The 16,995-nt window shown below is 43.2% G+C and overlaps 1 long non-coding RNA gene and 1 pseudogene across 1 annotated transcript; both read left to right on the plus strand.

Annotated features, from left to right (window-relative positions):
- Positions 1 to 114: 114 nt before the first annotated feature.
- LOC145717092 (uncharacterized) lies at positions 115 to 4,257 on the plus strand. The gene is made up of 2 exons (XR_014140110.1): positions 115 to 535; positions 969 to 4,257. It is a non-coding gene; the product is annotated as an uncharacterized LOC145717092 (long non-coding RNA).
- Positions 4,258 to 14,110: 9,853 nt separating this feature from the next.
- LOC115944504 (ADP-sugar pyrophosphatase pseudogene) lies at positions 14,111 to 16,159 on the plus strand (annotated as a pseudogene).
- The last annotated feature ends 836 nt before the right edge of the window (positions 16,160 to 16,995 follow it).

Consider the following 16,995-nt stretch of genomic DNA (forward strand, 5'->3'; position numbering starts at 1 on the left):
CGGGGGAAGCGGGGACGCGGACGGCCATCCCCAGAGCCACAGGGCCACCAGGGAAGTGGTCAGCCGGCCTCAACGGAACGCTCCCACGTTCGAGAAGGGGCTGCTTAGGTAGGGCTGGAGTCCTCGAAAAGGTCCGCCACGCTCCCGCCCCCCCCAACCCCGTAAACCCCACAAAGTGCTGAGTAACGGTGACCAGGAAGTATCTCTGCGCCCCCGCCTCCCTTCTGGAGCTTATCGCGATGGTTGTCTGCTTTTCACTCTTTCCTGTTCGTTGACTTTCACCGATGAAACTGCTGCTCCGGCGTGACACTGCAGTTTAGTGCGGGAGAGACGGCCCGGGAACGGACTTGACCAGCAGGCAGCTGCTGTGTGGTGGATGTACCTGCGGCTGGACTGATGAGCAGGTCCTGACCTCCCGGTGCCTCAGTGTTCCTTTATGTAAAATGAGAATCATGCTGGTCCCTAACTCATGCTGGTGGTGTTTTGAGGATTAAATGAAGTGCCGTAAAGTGATTAGGACAGTGCTTGGCACGTAGTAAGTACTCAATAGTTATAATTAAAGCTGTTGTGAGTACTAATTAGGCTTGCTTGGTGTCATGGTGAGGGGGGAGGCATGCTGATCTTGGCGACCTTATATTTATAATGGTGCCCGTACACACTTGTGTGAGTTTTTTCTACCAGTGGTAGAACCTGGAGCAGAGGTGTTGATCCAGGGATGCATGTTGCAGGTTGGGGTCTGGCAGGTTAGGAGACGTTGTGAAGCCACGGGGGGGCCGTCAGCAGCCGGAAGTGAAGGTAGCGAAACTGTTGAGCTGGAGAGAGGAATGAAGGCTTGGAGGTGGGATGATGGAGTGGGGGTCTGAGTAGGAATTTTCAGGGGGGAGCAGCTCTGGATGGAGCTACGTCTAGGTGTGATTGGCTGGGATGGTGAAACTGCCCCCCTGCCTCCCTTCTCCCTGCTCTTGCAGACAGAGGAAGGAAGAAAACCAGAGGTTTTGAACCCATCGTGCCAAGCTTCTACAAGGTTAAGGAGCACAGGGCCGTGAGTAAGACAAAGGACAAGGGTCATTCCTTATCTGAGGAATGACCTGAATGCATTCCCACAGAGTATAAGGACTATTGGGGCAGAAAAGAGGTTTTATGGGGTACCAGGACAGAATATATAACTTTCTTTTTTTCCCCCCAAAGATTCTATTTATTTATTTGACAGAGACAGCGAGAGAGGGAACACAAGCAGGGGCAGTGGGAGAGGGAGAAGCGAAGCAGGCTTCCCAGTGAGCAGGGAGCCAGATGCTGGGCTCGATCCCAGGACCCTGGGATCATGACCTGAGCCAAAAGCAGACGCTTAACGACTGAGCCACCCAGGCGTCCCTATAGCCTTCTTTTCTGCTGCTGTGTTGTCAACCCAACCTCAACACCAGTTTCTGGGCTTATGTATTAGTGGGTACATTTACATGGGAGATGACAATAAATCATGTGCTGTAGAAAGGTGAAGTACAGGTCTTCAGTGGCCATCCAAACCACCCTCAGCTGACCTCTCCTTTTCTCCAAGGACCTTCCAGGTACACAGTGACTCAGTTGGAGGAGGTACTGACTGCCTCCCACCTTCACAGGACCAATATAGAGTGGCTATGGGGGATGCTAAAATTTTAGAGAAAAGGGAACTGGGAGGCTAGCATGTATGTTAAGAGCCCAGACTCTGCAATTAGACTCCTTGTTCTCATCCCCATTCTACCACTTAGTAGCTGGGGAACTCTAGAAAAGTCTAAATAGCCTTTTTGTGCCTCAATTTCCTCGTCTATAAAATGGGGCTAATAATACTTCATGCTGTTATAAGGGTTGAGTGAGCCAAAATATATGTAAGCTACTTAGAACTATGCCTAGTACACAGTAAATGCTTATGAGCTGTGATTACAGGCTATTAAATGGAATGGTGAAATCCCTCTGGAATGACGGCAGAGGTGGAAGGAGAGACTATAAAACAGGTGTCAGAGTCCTAAGTGAATTAAGTAATCAGGAAATCGGTAATGAACAGTGAGCTCTATAACATGACTCTCAAAAGAAAAGGATTTCTGCCCCAAAGGGTAGAAGAAAAGTGGGCTAGACCTGGCCCTAAAGAGCAAGGCCCCCCACCTATAGGGACATGGGAAACTTGTGTCCCATTGTGGCAAGGAGGTGACATTCTGTGAGGAAAGTGAGGTGCAGGGGTATTGTTTGGGACAGCCCACTGAGGGAAGATTTGTTTGGGCACAGAGGTGGTGAGAGAAGAGTAGAGACAGGATGACGTCAAGGCCTCCATTTGAGGGGTTGGTTCTGCATATCAGAACTCCCAGCTTTAAGAAGAAATTCCAACTCAAACTGACTCACACCAAAAAGAGAATTAGTAACTCATATTACCAAGAACTCCAGAGGGCTAAAGATGTCACAGCACCATCTTTACTGTTTCATTCTCAGTGGGCTCTCCATCTTATGTGAGACTAACCCAAGCAGCGCCAGCCTTAGGTTCCTACCATCCTCCAATCCCTGGAGGAAAAGCTTTCCTCTCCTTTGTTCTAGTAAATGTCCTGGAGGCTGACCTTCACTGACTTGAGTTGGGGTTGGGGAGGAAGGGCATCAGCCTGGCTTGAACCATTTGGACTAGGAATGTGGAAAATCCAGAGGATTAGCAAAGAAAGGGGAAATGGATGCTGGACAGGCAAAAATGATACATCCACATTGTCAAAAAGAACAGAAACAAGGAGCGTGGGTGATGAACTTGTGTCACGTTTCTGGGTCAGCTCCATCTGAGGCTCCCTGGGGGCCTGGAGAACTAGGGTTGCTGTCTTTGTACAGGTCCAAATTTGAAGAAAATGCAGCTCTAAGTTTTCTAAAGTAAGCTTTTGTCAGATCATAGCTTTCCCTAAGTGTGGCCCTTGACCATCCCATTCAGCATAGCTGGGGGTACTTGATGACACTGTAGATTCCTGGGCCACACCCAGACACATGGAAAAACAATCGTTTGGGGTAGATCTCTGGAATCTGCATCTTAACACTAAGATTTGATAGACTGCCCTGGCATCTTCAGAGGAAGCTAGCATTAGTTAAGCTTGAAGACTGTGATTGGTACAGCCACTATGGAAAACAGTATGGAGGTTCCTCAAAATTTTAAAAATAGATATACCATATGATCCAGTAATTCCACTGCTAGGTATTTACCCAAAGAAAATGAAAACACTAATTTGAAAAGATATATGCACTTCCCTGTTTATTGCCCCATTAATTCTAATAGCCAAGATATGGAAGCAGCCCAAGTGCCCATGGATAGATGAATTAATTTAAAAAATGTACACACACACACATACACATATGCACACAATGTAATATTAACTCAGCCATAATAAAGGATGAGACCTTGCCATTTGCAACAACACAGATGGACCCAGAGGGTCCATCTTATGCTAAGTGAAATAAGTCAGACAGAGACTGTTGGACATTCCATATGATTTCACTTATATGTGGAATCTAAAAAACACAACAAATGAATAAACAAAAAGCAGAATCAGACCTATACATACAGAGAACAAACTGATGGTTGCCAGAGCAGAGGCGGTTGGAAGGATGGGCAAAACGGGTGAAGGGGAGTGGCAGATCCAGGCTTCCAGTTATGGAATGAATGAGTCACAAGGAATAAAGGGCACAGCATAGGGAATATAGTCAATAATATTGTAATAGCATTGCATGGTAACAGATGGCAACTACACTTGTGGTAAGCAGGTCGTCATGATGTATGGAATCACTGTTATACACCTGACACTGATGTGACATTGCATGTCATATATACTGAAATTAAATAAATAAGTAATAACAGTCCTTGGTGTGGGGAGCCGGGGGGGGGGGGCTTGAAGACTGTCTAGCAAGAGAGTTGAGATAGGAACATGGTATGTGATATAAAATAGGGAGCTCAAAATACTATAGTAGAGGAGATAATCAAAGGAAAGGGAATAACTATACACATGTGGAACAGTCATTAAGGGCCAAGTCTGGAGCAAGGTATCTTGCATCATTCTTTTCAACAGCCCCTAGGAAATAGATACGATTCTTCCCATCGTACAGAGAAGAAAATTAAGGTTCAAAGAGGTCATCTGGTCACACCAAATGCACACTGATTCTATTCAACATTGTACTGTGGGTTCCTAGCCAGACCAATTAAGAAAAAAAAAATAAAAGGCATCTGGATTGGAAAGGAAGAAGTAAAACTCTCTTGGCAGATGACATGGTCTTATATATAGAAACTCCCAAAGATCCTAAAGACTATTAGAATAAGCAAGTTTGGCAAGGATGTAGGATTTGATTCAACATACAAAATTCAAAAAGAATGAATTACTTGTATGTAAATTTAATAAAAGCAAGATAAGACTTGTACAACGAAAATTGCAAAACCTCATTAAAAGGAATTAAAATGTTAAATAAATGGAAAGACAGCCCATGTTTATGGACTGGAAGACAATATTATTAAGGTGTTAATACTTCCCCAGATGATCTGTAGATTGAATAAAATCCCTGTCAAAATCCCAGGTGCCTTTTTTTGCTGAGGTAGACAAGCTGTTCCTAAAGTTTATGTGGAAATCCAAGGGACATAAAATAGCCAAAACAATCTTGAAAAGAACAAAGTTGGAGGACTTACACTTTCTAATTTCAAAACTCACTACAAAGCTACAATATTCAAAACAGTGTGGTACTTGCATAAAGACAGACATATAGATCAATAGGACAGAATTGAGAGTCCAGAAATAAACATGGGTTTATTTATTTATGTTGAGTTGATTTTCAACAAGAGTACAAGCCCATCCACAGGAAAAGGATAGTATCTTCAATAAATGGTGCTAGGGACAATTGCATATCCACAGGCAAAAAGAATGAGGTTGGACCCGTACCTTACACAATTCACAAATATTCACTCAAAATGGATCAAAGATCTAAATGTAAGAACTAAAACTATAAAACTATTAGAAGGAAACATAAATTTCTGTGTCCTTGGATTAGGCCATGATTTCATAGGTATGACACCAAAAGAACAATCAACCAAAAAGATGAGATAGGGGCGCCTGGGTGGCTCAGTCGTTAAGCGTCTGCCTTCGGCTCAGGTCATGATCCCAGGGTTCTGGGATCGAGGCCCGCATCGGGCTCCCTGCTCGGCCAGGAGCCTGCTTCTCCCTCTCCCACTCCCCCTGCTTGTGTTCCCTCTCTAGCTGTCTCTCTCTCTGTGTGTCAAATAAATAAAATAAAATCTTTAAAAAAAAAAAAAAAAAGATGAGATAAATTGGATTTCATCAAAATTTAAAAAAAAATTGTGCCTCAAAGGACACCCAAGAAAGTGAAAAGATAACCTACAGAGTGGAGAAAAATATTTGTAAATCATATATATGAGAAGGGACCTGATTTTAGAATATATAAAGAACTCTTACAACTCAACAGTGAAAAAACAACTCATTAAAAAAATTGGCAAAGCATTCGAATAGACATTTCTCCAAAGGGGATATACAAATGGGCAATAAGCACAAGAAAATATGTTCAATATCATTAATCATTAGGGAAATACAAATCAAAACTACTAGGACAAACTACACACACTAAGACTGCTATATAAAAGACAAGAACGAGTGTTGGTGAGGACGTGGGGAGACTGGAAGGCTCACACACTGCTGGTGGGAATAAAAATGGCACAGTTGCTATGAAAAACAGTTTGGCGATTCCTCATAAGTTAAACATAGAGTTACCATATGATCTAGCAATTCCACTTCTAGGTGTATACGCAACAAAGTTAATAATACACGTGCACACCAAAACTTGCACATACATGAATGTTCATAGCGGCATTATTCTTTATAGCTAAAATATAGGAACAACCCAAATGTCCACCAACTGATGGATAACAAAATGTAGTGTATCCACACAATGGAATATTATTTGGCCATAAAATGGAGTAAAGTTATGATGCATGCCACAATATAGATGAACCTTGAAAACATGCCCAGAGAAAGAAGCCAGCCAGAAAAGGCTACATATTGAATGATTCCATTTGTCTGAAATGTCCAGAATAAGCAAATCCATAGAGCTAGTAAGTGAGTGGTTTCCAGGAGCTGGGGGAACTCCCAAGGGGTATGGATGGTGTTTTTTTGTTTTTTGTTTTGTTTTGGTTTTTTTAAGTCTTGAATATGTTCTGGAATTAGATAATAGGATGATCATACAACTTTGTGAATATACTAAAAGCCATTGAAGAATAAAACAAAATTGGGATAAGGATATCTATTCTGACTTCACAAAATCATCTTATATAAATAAATATGTTCTGCAAATTCTAAAAAAAAAAAAAAAAAAGGAAAGAAAAAGAAATAAAACCCTTTTCACAGAAGCTGGGTGAATCCAGTTCCTGTAATTTTACTTTGGAAAACTTATCTCTCCAAAACGTGTAAGCTAATGGGAGTAGAATATCTTTGTCCAATGCCATTAACCAAGGGTGATCCTGACTCTTGTGGGGAGGACAACTTGCTAATCTGTAACCACAAATCAACCAGGAAGTACGTATTTTTTATGATCTGCTCCTTACCTAAGTATGGTATGCCAGGTCATTCAGCAGCACTCTATTAACAATCCAACTACGCACAATTATTCTTACAAACAGGTAAACTTTAAGGAAACGAAACTGACCCCATAAAAGAGTTGTACATGGTTGGATCCTTAACACATAAAAGAAGTGTTCCATTGAAATACATGGCTGTACAGGATGTCAAATCCTAGAACCATTTAGATATCACTTGACTACAAAGAAGTAATTAAGTGGTCCAATAAGCACATTCAAGATTATTATGATATGACAATTTTGAGGGCATGGTCAAAGTGTCACAAGCCAGGACGTAAACACATTATCAGTCAGACTGTTACATGATATCGGCCTTTACCTTTTGTTTATCATTGTAACTTGGCACATGTTTGTGAAGCATGTTCTATCATGACTCTCTCCCAGGGAAGCAGGGGTAAGTCCTTGAAATAGAGTGTTTATCAGAAATAAAGGGGAATTGAAGAGACAATGAAACTTAAAAATGTATCATTGTAAGTAAATGTACACCAAATGCGAAGTGATCTTTATTTTGCTCATAAAGGATATCTTTACTCCAATAAAGTACTTGGAGTTTCTTCATTTCTCCTTCCACTGCTACCTTCCTGGTTCCGACCACTCCATCCCTTACCCGGACCACAGCCATACCCTCGTAACCTATCTCCCTTCCACCATTCTTGCTCCCTATACTCCATTCTTCACACAACAGTATGAAAATCTGAGCACGTCACTCTACTGGAAACCCTTCAATGATCTTTTCATCGTCCCCTGAATAAAACACGAACGCTGACCATGGCCACAGGATCATGCTTCCCTCAGTTTCTCTCTCCAAAATGTTCCCACTTTGGGATCAACTCCAAACTCATGAAAGAGGACACAGGAGTCAGACCCATGAAGATCAAAACATCAGTTTTATTCCCAAAAATGCTGGATTGGAAAACAGATGTGCAGCTATAATTAGACCTTCTTGGGAGCCAAAATTTCCTTGTGGAAATACAAAGTCTGAGATATAGGGGTTTCATCTCCACTTACTTCAGGACCCTTTCTGTCTAGTTTCTTGATGATTGTAGAAACCAGCAAATACTTTTTCTAATAACGAAACTGGCAGGTTATGGCATCATTACCACATTAACACAATTCTTAAAACAACTGTAGAGACATTGAGCTTTCTCTCCTCTTTGATTTTTCACTTTTCTAATTCACAGGACATTTATTGTAGTGTCACTCACACTTGGTCCTTTTCTCAGGAACACATTTGGAAAACTATTAGAAATCTGATAACTGAAACATGTCATCTAGCACTGTCCCACCTCTGCTCAAACAGACCAAACAGACCAGTGAGTCAATTCCATTTAATCCTGAGTTGAGGGCAGGGTTTTATGAAATAACACGCATTGAACATTATTATCAAAATTATTCATAGACCCCAAACAGATATAATCACATTTAACTTTTAACCATTCCCACATAAAGACAAGCCATGAGCTCTTAGTAGAAAATGTGGTTTGACCCCAAACACGTAATGAAACAAAACATGACCTGCAAGGTGGCTGCATAAGAAGGTAATCTATCGTGTAAACTCTCTGGTTTTAGAACACATCATGGGCTCTTGATAGAAAATGTGGTTTGGCCACCAAACACATAATGAAACAAAGCATGACCTGCAAGGTGGCTGAATAAAAAGCTAATCTATCGTGTAAACTCTCTGGGTTTGGAACACATCATGTCCTTCAGGAAAAAACAAAAACAATAAAGTGTGGTCCCAGAGTTGCTTCTGTGGATGAAGCTCCCCAGGCTGCTTGGAAAGCAAGTAGACTACTGCTGTGTTATTGCAGAATAACACTGTAGCAAGTGCTTTGCCGTATCAGTTCCTTCCCTACTACTATCCCCACAATGGCAATGGGAGTCGCTAGGGCGGGTAGGAATATTCTTCTGATGGGGAGGAGACAGAGACACCCAAGAGAGATGACCTGTCTGAAGTTACATGGTCTACAGCAGGAGATCCTGGATGAGACTCTGCCTAATAGTGACCCAGAAGTCCCAGGCCATGGTCCCAGGCCTGGCTGTGAGTGTTGTTCATTCTGGACAGTCTCACATTTGCAAGTGCAGGGTGGAGGGGGGGAGAGACCCCACTGTATCAACTAGAACTCCGTCTATTCCAAGTGACCAAACTGACCTAGAAACCAAACTGACCTAGAAAGAGGACTTTGGCAATTCTAGGGGTAGGTCTGGCATAGAAACGATGAAGGAGGTCAAGGGATGTCACCAGGACCTAGTTTCTCTTTTATCTTCGGGTCTACAACTTCTGCTTTGCCCTATTTTCAGACAAGCCTCTTTACTGTGGTAGCAGTTTGGTTGTTGCAGTTCCAAACTTAAATTACTATCACTTCAAATCCAGGGAAAAAGGGCAAATTTTTTCCTTCCTCAGGAGCCCCAGTCCAGGTTTTATTGTGTCCCCTTGGTTGTGGTTGAGAGGACTAGTCATTATGATCACCTATGGGACCAGGCCAAGGTCACATGCTCCACCACTTTGGCTAGACTGGACAATGAGAAATAGGATCCCATAGAAGGAATCTTCAGGGACCACTCAGCTTCTTCAGGATGGCAGGCTGTGATTTTACTGTCCCTCTTAAATTTCCTATTGTGGGGGCTGTATTTCTCTGTGCAAAAAAGAGGGATGGACCCTGGGTACAAAAAAAAAAAAAAAAAAAACACACACCAAAAACTCACCACCCCTTTTGTAGTCTGTGCATGTCTAAAATGATCAATTGTTAAGCGAATCTTTGCTTCAGATTCGGCTTCTAGAGCCATGACAGCAGCTCCAGCTGCGAGGGAATAAGCTGGAAAAGGCCAGGGAGGCTGGGTCCAGCATCTAAACACCAAGTTCAACAACCTTTATCACCACTTAATAAGCCAGTAGCCCAAGAGACCCAGTATCCCCCAGCATGTGTGCAAGATACAAATTTCATGATCTGGAACCAAGATGCTTCTTTCATATCTAGAGAAGAAAGAAGGGCAGTGTTTCCAGTTTATAACCATTAGTGTAATTAAATTGCTTCATTATATGACTCAATGACAAGCAGGAAATCAGCATCGGCCCCTGATCCCCAAGAGGAAACATATTGTTCTGGGAAAGAAAGAAGGTGACTAGGAATACAATAGAATGTAGGAGCCAAAAAGTATTAATAATGCATTTCATGTTACATGTTTTCAATGTATTCATATTATTAAACTTAATAATAGGGTGATTATTTATACGAGAAGAATTTAGTTGTATCAGTCGCGATAGGCTAAAGGAAAGGAAGAGTCCTTATGGTAAGGGAAAGATGTTGTCTATGCCAGAATTTTGTAATCCTTAATTTTTAATTCATCTAACATTCCAGGATTGTTTCTATTTCACGCTTAGGTCAGTCGAAGCAGGAGGCATTTTGTGAAATTCCTTAAGCCACTGATAAAGCAGAAGCTTCTAAAAAAAAAAAAAAAACCCTGGTTCCTTAGGGCCCAGACTGCAGAAGGCAGTACCATGCTGTTTCTGCTTTAAAAACGTTCCTTTTCCTCTTTGTCTCTCATCCTGATATCAATGCTAAAGGACAGTTTCAAATTTTTGTAATGGATGTTGAGGTTTGTGTGATACTAGTTCACAGTTGCAAGCAACTGAAACTTACGCCACACGACTGATTCTCACCGAATTTCTGGTAATGATGCAGAAGGCGGCTTGGAAACTGAGCAGGAGCAAGGGGGGTGGGGGTAGCAGCATGGACCACAACCCAAAACCAGCCACAAACCCAGTCTGGTTGAGGACCCTCTTGCCATTGCCACTGAGCACTCCGATGCCACTGGATTATAGTTGGATAAAACAGGATGCCTAGTTAAGTTTGAATTTTAAGGGAAGAATGCATGAGTTTTTAAAAGTATAACTGTGTCCCATGCAATATTTGAAATATACTGAAAAAATGATACTAAAAGTTATTTGGGTTTTTTTTTTCTGAAATTCAAATTTAATTGTACTCTCATTTGCTGAACCTGGCAACCCTCTGCTAAATGTATGTGCTATTGCCATTGCTGTCCTTGGAAACCAGCTACCATAACCACTCAAACAGATTTTTCAGGCCATTACTGGCTCTTGGCCTCATGGGTTCCAAAATGAACCTCACTGAAACAGTGATGTGTGATCGGCGGAGCCTCTGTTCCATGCCCCTGCTCCGCCTTTGAGGAAGGTCAGAGAGCTGATGGTGTCTCCATTGTTTGTGGAAAGTGGCCTCTGTCTTCCACTAAGTCTTAAATTCCTCAGACATGGAGTGGGGCGGTAGTGAGGTTCAGATACTGGGGGAGAAAAAAAGATCAAGGCCTACTCTATTTTTCTTTAACATAAATTCTTCCTCTTTTTCATTGTCTAATGGCCGGTGAGTTGGGGGCCAGGCAGGATAATATAATTCTCTTTGCTAGTGACTGGTTCAAGAACCCAGATCTAAGCCAGTTAGCATAGGGTATCCTCTTGGCCACAAGGACTTTTGCAGGATTGGCCATGTGATCCAGTCTGGATCAAGGAGATGAGAGGAAAGCACTAGAAGATTCTAGGGAAAGTTACCTTATTCCTGAGACTTACGTTAAAAAATGATCTCATCTTCCTCCGGTTATTGTTTTGGGTGCTGGAGAGGCCTGAAAATCCTGCGCCATCTTGCTTCCAGCCTGAGATAAAGAACAGAGAGAGAAAAAAAAGCAGAAAGCCTCATGGCACTCGCAGAGAAGTCGAGTTGGAACCACTGGATTCAGTCCCCTGACGCCTGTCCTACAACTGGACATTCAGTTCTGGGCACCAAGACATTTTTGTTTGGCTTAAGCAACATCAAGTTGGGGGTTCTCGTACTTATAGCCAAAAACAACCCAACTGAAAAAGAAGGATTCATGAATATGCGAGCCAGTTTTGTAAGCTTGTTATTTGTTGAATTCTGAAAGTTCAGCATAATGTGTTTTGATTGAACTAGAAATTATTGCTATTATGAAATTGTGAGGCAAAGATTAGTATTTAAATTAATGCAACACAAACAACTAGAGAGCAGCTTCATTAAGCCAGGGAGAGAAGCGGTTTATGATTAGTGCCAGATTCTTGCTCTTTTTGCATGAATGCCCTGAGGATGAGCCAGCCTCTCGGGGAGTACCCTCTGAAGAGAGAAACATTTAAATTCCTGGAAGGGCCAGCAGTACAAACATAAGCAAGATTTCGGAAAACATTTCCCACCCTCTTTCTTTCTTCATGAGGTGGACAGCTGCTTCTTTGGCCTGCCTAGCAACCCTCCCCCCTTCTTTGGGTGATGACACCCGGCTTTTCTTTAGGATACTCTCTCCCCCCCATTTCGTGTCATCCCGTTGGGACCAGTCATCCAGGTGCCACATCTGCTCCTACCCTGAGGCCCAAGGGTGGGCATGTGACTTCAGACCAAACTCTCTCAAAGAACGTAGCTCTCTAGGGAGTGATGCAAGAGGGAGACTCACTGGAATCACTCCTAAAGGGACCATTCATGGGTCCAGGCTCTTGATATCCCTGGAAATGCCTGATTCCAGTCCTTTCTGAGGCTTGATTCTGGAGGCTTCCCCAGTGGTTTTGTGTCAGGTAACCAGAGCGAATTTCGCTTGCACGCTGTCAAAAGCCTTAGCCGACACACTCCACCGAAACAACCCTTGACCACACCACACCTTTATTTAGGAGCTACCTTCTTAATTTTTATGAGGCACATATATCAATCTTTTTATAATAACTCCCATCATATGCCCAAGTTATCATATAATCAATTATTGACACAAATTTTATTGGGAACTAACATATTGGAAATGACAGTTAACTTTAAGGATTTATTCGAAAAACACATGGCACTTATCACGTCTAAGGCATTGTTTATTTGCTTAATCCTCATGATAATCTAGTGAGGTAAATACTATCATTATCCCCATTTTACAGATTTTGAAGCTGGAGCACAGAAAGGTTAAGTAACACGCTCAAGGTCACAGTGCTAGTAAATGGCAGAGTTGCAACCTGACCCATGACAGCCTGATTCCAGGTGGTGCTCTGGATGCCCTGCGTAAGATCTGGCATCATCAGAAAGCTGAGGCAAACTACAAAACTGACTTCTAATGCATAAGATCAGTCCTGTGTAAAAGCATCTTGATGACAGAATGTCTTCTAGTCCAGGGGCGCCTGGGTGGCTCAGTCGTTAAGCGTCTGCCTTCAGCTCAGGTCATGATCCCAGGGTCCTGGGGATCGAGCCCCGCATCAGGCTCCCTGCTCCGCGGGAAGCCTGCTGCTCCCTCTCCCACTCCCCCTGCTTGTGTTCCCTCTCTCGCTGTCTCTCTCTCTGTCAAATAAATAAATAAAATCTTTAAAAAAAAAAAAAAAAAAAGAATGTCTTCTAGTCCAGAAGCAAGAAAGGATAAACAGTTGGCTGAGGCCCCTGGGTTCCAACTTTCAATTTTTGAACCAGATGAAAACTGCTTAGGATTTCCAGGGGAAAAATCCTCATCTAATTAGTTAGCAAGCACGAACTAAGTCCAAACACCTGCTGCTGTTTTTCTTTCACTGTTCGCCAGGTGTTCCACGAGCAGCCTCAGATCAGTAAGTAATTACAATGGAGGCTGAATAGAATTAATTATATAACTTTAACTTACTAGGTTTATTTCCATTAAAATTGCCCCATAAAACTGCGATATTTTAAAGGCTGCCATAGAAAAGGGGACCGCAGAGGACTAAAGCCTTTTTTACATTTGACTCAGCTATGAGTCATATCCTGCTCATATCACCATAGTTAAACTCTAGTAAATATCTAAGGGGTTCTTCGCCCATTCATTCAACTAAACCTACAAAGTACCTGCTAAGTGCCAAGCACTGTCCTGGCTACTGGGATTACGGCAGGGAACGAGCAGTCGAAAATCCTGGCCGTTATGGCCCTTAGAGTTCTTGTGGGGAGCTGTAATTCCAAAGACCACAAAATTGAAAAAGGCTGAATTTCTCCCGGCTCTTGATTGTTTCCATTGCTACAGTGAATGAAAGGATGGGTTCGCCCGAGGGCTGTGCTGAGTCTGAGTCCGTGCAAGGTTAGCTGGCCTCGTACTTCCCAAGGGGCCCAAGGGAAGGACACTGTGGCTAACAGACTGCTTGGCAGAGGCCATAGTATCACGATTCGTTATTGCCTGCCCAGGATTTCACACGAATATGCCCTCCGCTTCATATATGCTAACACACTTCTCAAACAACCTAAGACCTCAAAGCAGAAGCACTGCATCTCCTCAGACTGCTGCCTCAGACTTGTCGTCTCTTCTCTTGTCCCCGTTCCCAAAGGCATACCCTTCCCCGAACCCCACACCTGGGGCATGAACTTCCTGTCCGAAGACTATAAAGACTGACTAGTGTGAAAATGAAAAACCAAGAACTGATGGCTTGCTCTCAAAATACCCACCAGTCTATTATTTCAGGGGAGTTCATTTCAGAAGGAAAATGGGTCAAGCTTGGGAAAAACAACTCACATGGCTCCTTTCTGGTACAGCAAGAGGCTGGGACACCGTGAAACACACACCAGGAGAGGACAGTCAACTGGTGGTGTGGGGTGGTTCCATGGCTGCGAAGAACTCACTCTTCGTGATGAATGTATCCGGCAAAGCCGTTCCAGCCACCAGTGGGGAGGCTGATGCCTAGAACTCCCCGCAGGTGTCATAGCTGACGATGGAAGCCCAGAATCTGCAGCTTCTCTTCAGGAGCTTGAGGAAGACACTGGCTGTGAAGGTGACCTTGCTGAAAGGATGGATCCAGGTCTGTCACACTGTACTGATCACACATGGTGACAAGAACTACTAATGGAGATGAGGCTGAAAACGTTTAAGTCCTAAGCCAAAACCAGGGGATGGAGCATTTGTGGAAATGATTTCTTTACCAAGGAATGACCTGCTGAAGAGACCCAATACTCTGGTGGCTGAAGGACATCCAATAATGGACGCCAGCAGCTGTTCCCGGGCTCTGGCACCAAACCATGCAAATGCGAAGCTGTTTGAAGTGCCCTTCCTGGAACTGGAAGGCCAAAGGACAGAGGCCATATGTTTTTTGTAAATGAGACCACCAGACCTCCTTCACTAAGCCTCTGTGCTCCACTTAGTTTCACATAGATTTGAAATGAGCTTTTTCATAAAATAAAAGCAGCACAGAATGCAATCAATCAATCAATCAATCAATCAACAATTTGCCGAGGTACCTCTTTTCACATCTTAACTTCTCTGGAATTGAGGGGTGTCTTAGAAGCCATGGTCTCTCCTAGGTACGGTCTGCAGGGTATGGTAGTGATGGGAACATTGTCTACAATACACACTTGGGCATGGCTGTTTATGTTTTCAGCATTCCAGTTGAATTATGAGCGTTGCTACTGCATGTGCTGAGTTATTTGTTATTTGTAACAGCTTCCCGGTTCTTGCTTGAAACATTCTGTTGACATCTGCTGCTAAGATCATCTTGCAGAATGGGTGCCAGTGACAGGAAAGAAAGTCTCCCAGATAGGGGAGGGAGCAGGTGAGGCATGCATAGGGGAGAGCCTCTTTGGGAAATGCTGCTTGGCTCATCCTTCGATGGAACAGAGGGGCTGGTTTTGCTTGGAAAAAGCCTCAGTGATAAGAAAACATTGGGTTCTAGCTTAATTGGTAGGTTTTTCTTCAATCGTATACGAGGTGTCTTACAATCAAGGGCCACTTGGAGTCGATAAAATACAAATTATTATGCTCACTTTATAGATGAGAAAGCTGAGACGCAATCATGTGAATTAAGTTGCCGCAAACCCGACAGCTAGTAAGTGGCAGAGCCAGGATTTTCCTCCTGAACTGTGCAGTTGATTTAAGGTCTAAACACTCAGGTAACCCTTGTACTATACTATTCTTTGGTACTCATGCACCTGATCAAGGAAGGCTATTGTGATTTACTCCAATTAGCCAACCAACTGAGTCACTGGGTGCCCCATATATTGGGGACAGGTCCAGCAGTGAGCAAGGACTTGGAGCTACCCTCACGGAGTGCATAACTTAATAAGGGAATAGGTCTTAATTACATAACAGGAATAAATGGAAAGTTGCAACATGCGGTAACAGAAAGGAGAACCATAGAGTGCTCTTCAAATATAAAATGAGGGGCCCCTTTTCCTTTTTTTTTTTTAAAGATTTTATTTATTTATTAGAGAGAGAGAGTGTGCTAGAGTGAGCATGAGCAGGGGTAGGGGCAGAGGGAGCATCAGACTCCCTGCTGAGTGCAGAGCCTGACTCAGGCTTGATCCAATGACCCTGAGATCACAACCTGAGCCAAAACCAAGAGTCGGACACTCAACTGACTGAGCCATCCAAGCACCCCAAGGGGCCCCTTTTCAATCTGGGAAATCAGAGGCGGCTTCCTGGAAGAAGACTCCTTTGAGTAAAGGTAAATAGGCAAAAAGGTGGGAGGGAAGAACATCCCAGCAAGAGGAAACAACATGTGAAAAAGGCCTTGTGGTGGGGAAGAGGTTAGCACCTTCTCAAACTAGAAAGAAGCCAGAGTGGCTACAGTGAGTAGCCTTCTCAAACTAGAAAGAAGCCAGAGTGGCTACAGTGAGTAGCCATGCACACACAGATGGGGGCCAGAGTGTTCTGGAAGGAAGGTAGAGAAGTAGGTTGGGGTAAGATCATGCAGAGCCCTGTAACCATGTTAGGATTTAAGTCTTCATCCTGAAAGCAGTGATATTCTCCCAGAGTCTCATTGTCCTATATTGTTCCCTAGCTCTATTTTAGTAAATCTGAAACTGTCTCAAAGTCTGATTCATTCTCTGTGGGTGAGAATAATTTTTCTGGAAGCCCTTGATAAGCAGCTATACTGTATAATGTACAATTATTTCCCCTACTATTTAAAACAGATCTCGTTGCTTGCTCTGGCTCAGCATATGATGAAACTTAGCCATAAATAAGAGAGATTTAAAACTGAATTTAGATATGGTACTAGGATGTCTCATTCTGTTTGGGCTGCTATCACAAAATTCCCCAGATGGGGTGGCTTGTAAACAACAGAAATTTATTGCTCACAGTTCTGGAGGCTGGAAGTTGGAGATCAGGGCACAGGCATGGCTGGGTGAGGGCCCTCTTCTCGGGGACAGACTTCTATTCTCACATGGTGGAAGGAGCTGGGAGCTCTGTGGGGTCCCTTTTATGAGTGCTCTACCCTCAGGACCTAGTCACCTCTCAAAGGACCCACCTTTGGTAATGGTATTTCAACATACAAATTTGGAAGGGGACACCAACACTCAGACCATAGCAATGGTTCTCCAGACTTGTAAATTAGTATGTATAGAAAGATAGTTGAAACAAAGTTTGTTTGCCTATGTGTAAACATGTGGCATAGAGAGATGTATGCA

This window comes from Leptonychotes weddellii, chromosome 14, assembly GCF_054177405.1.
Source record: "Leptonychotes weddellii isolate Sample4059 chromosome 14, ASM5417740v2, whole genome shotgun sequence".
NCBI lineage: Eukaryota > Metazoa > Chordata > Mammalia > Carnivora > Phocidae > Leptonychotes > Leptonychotes weddellii.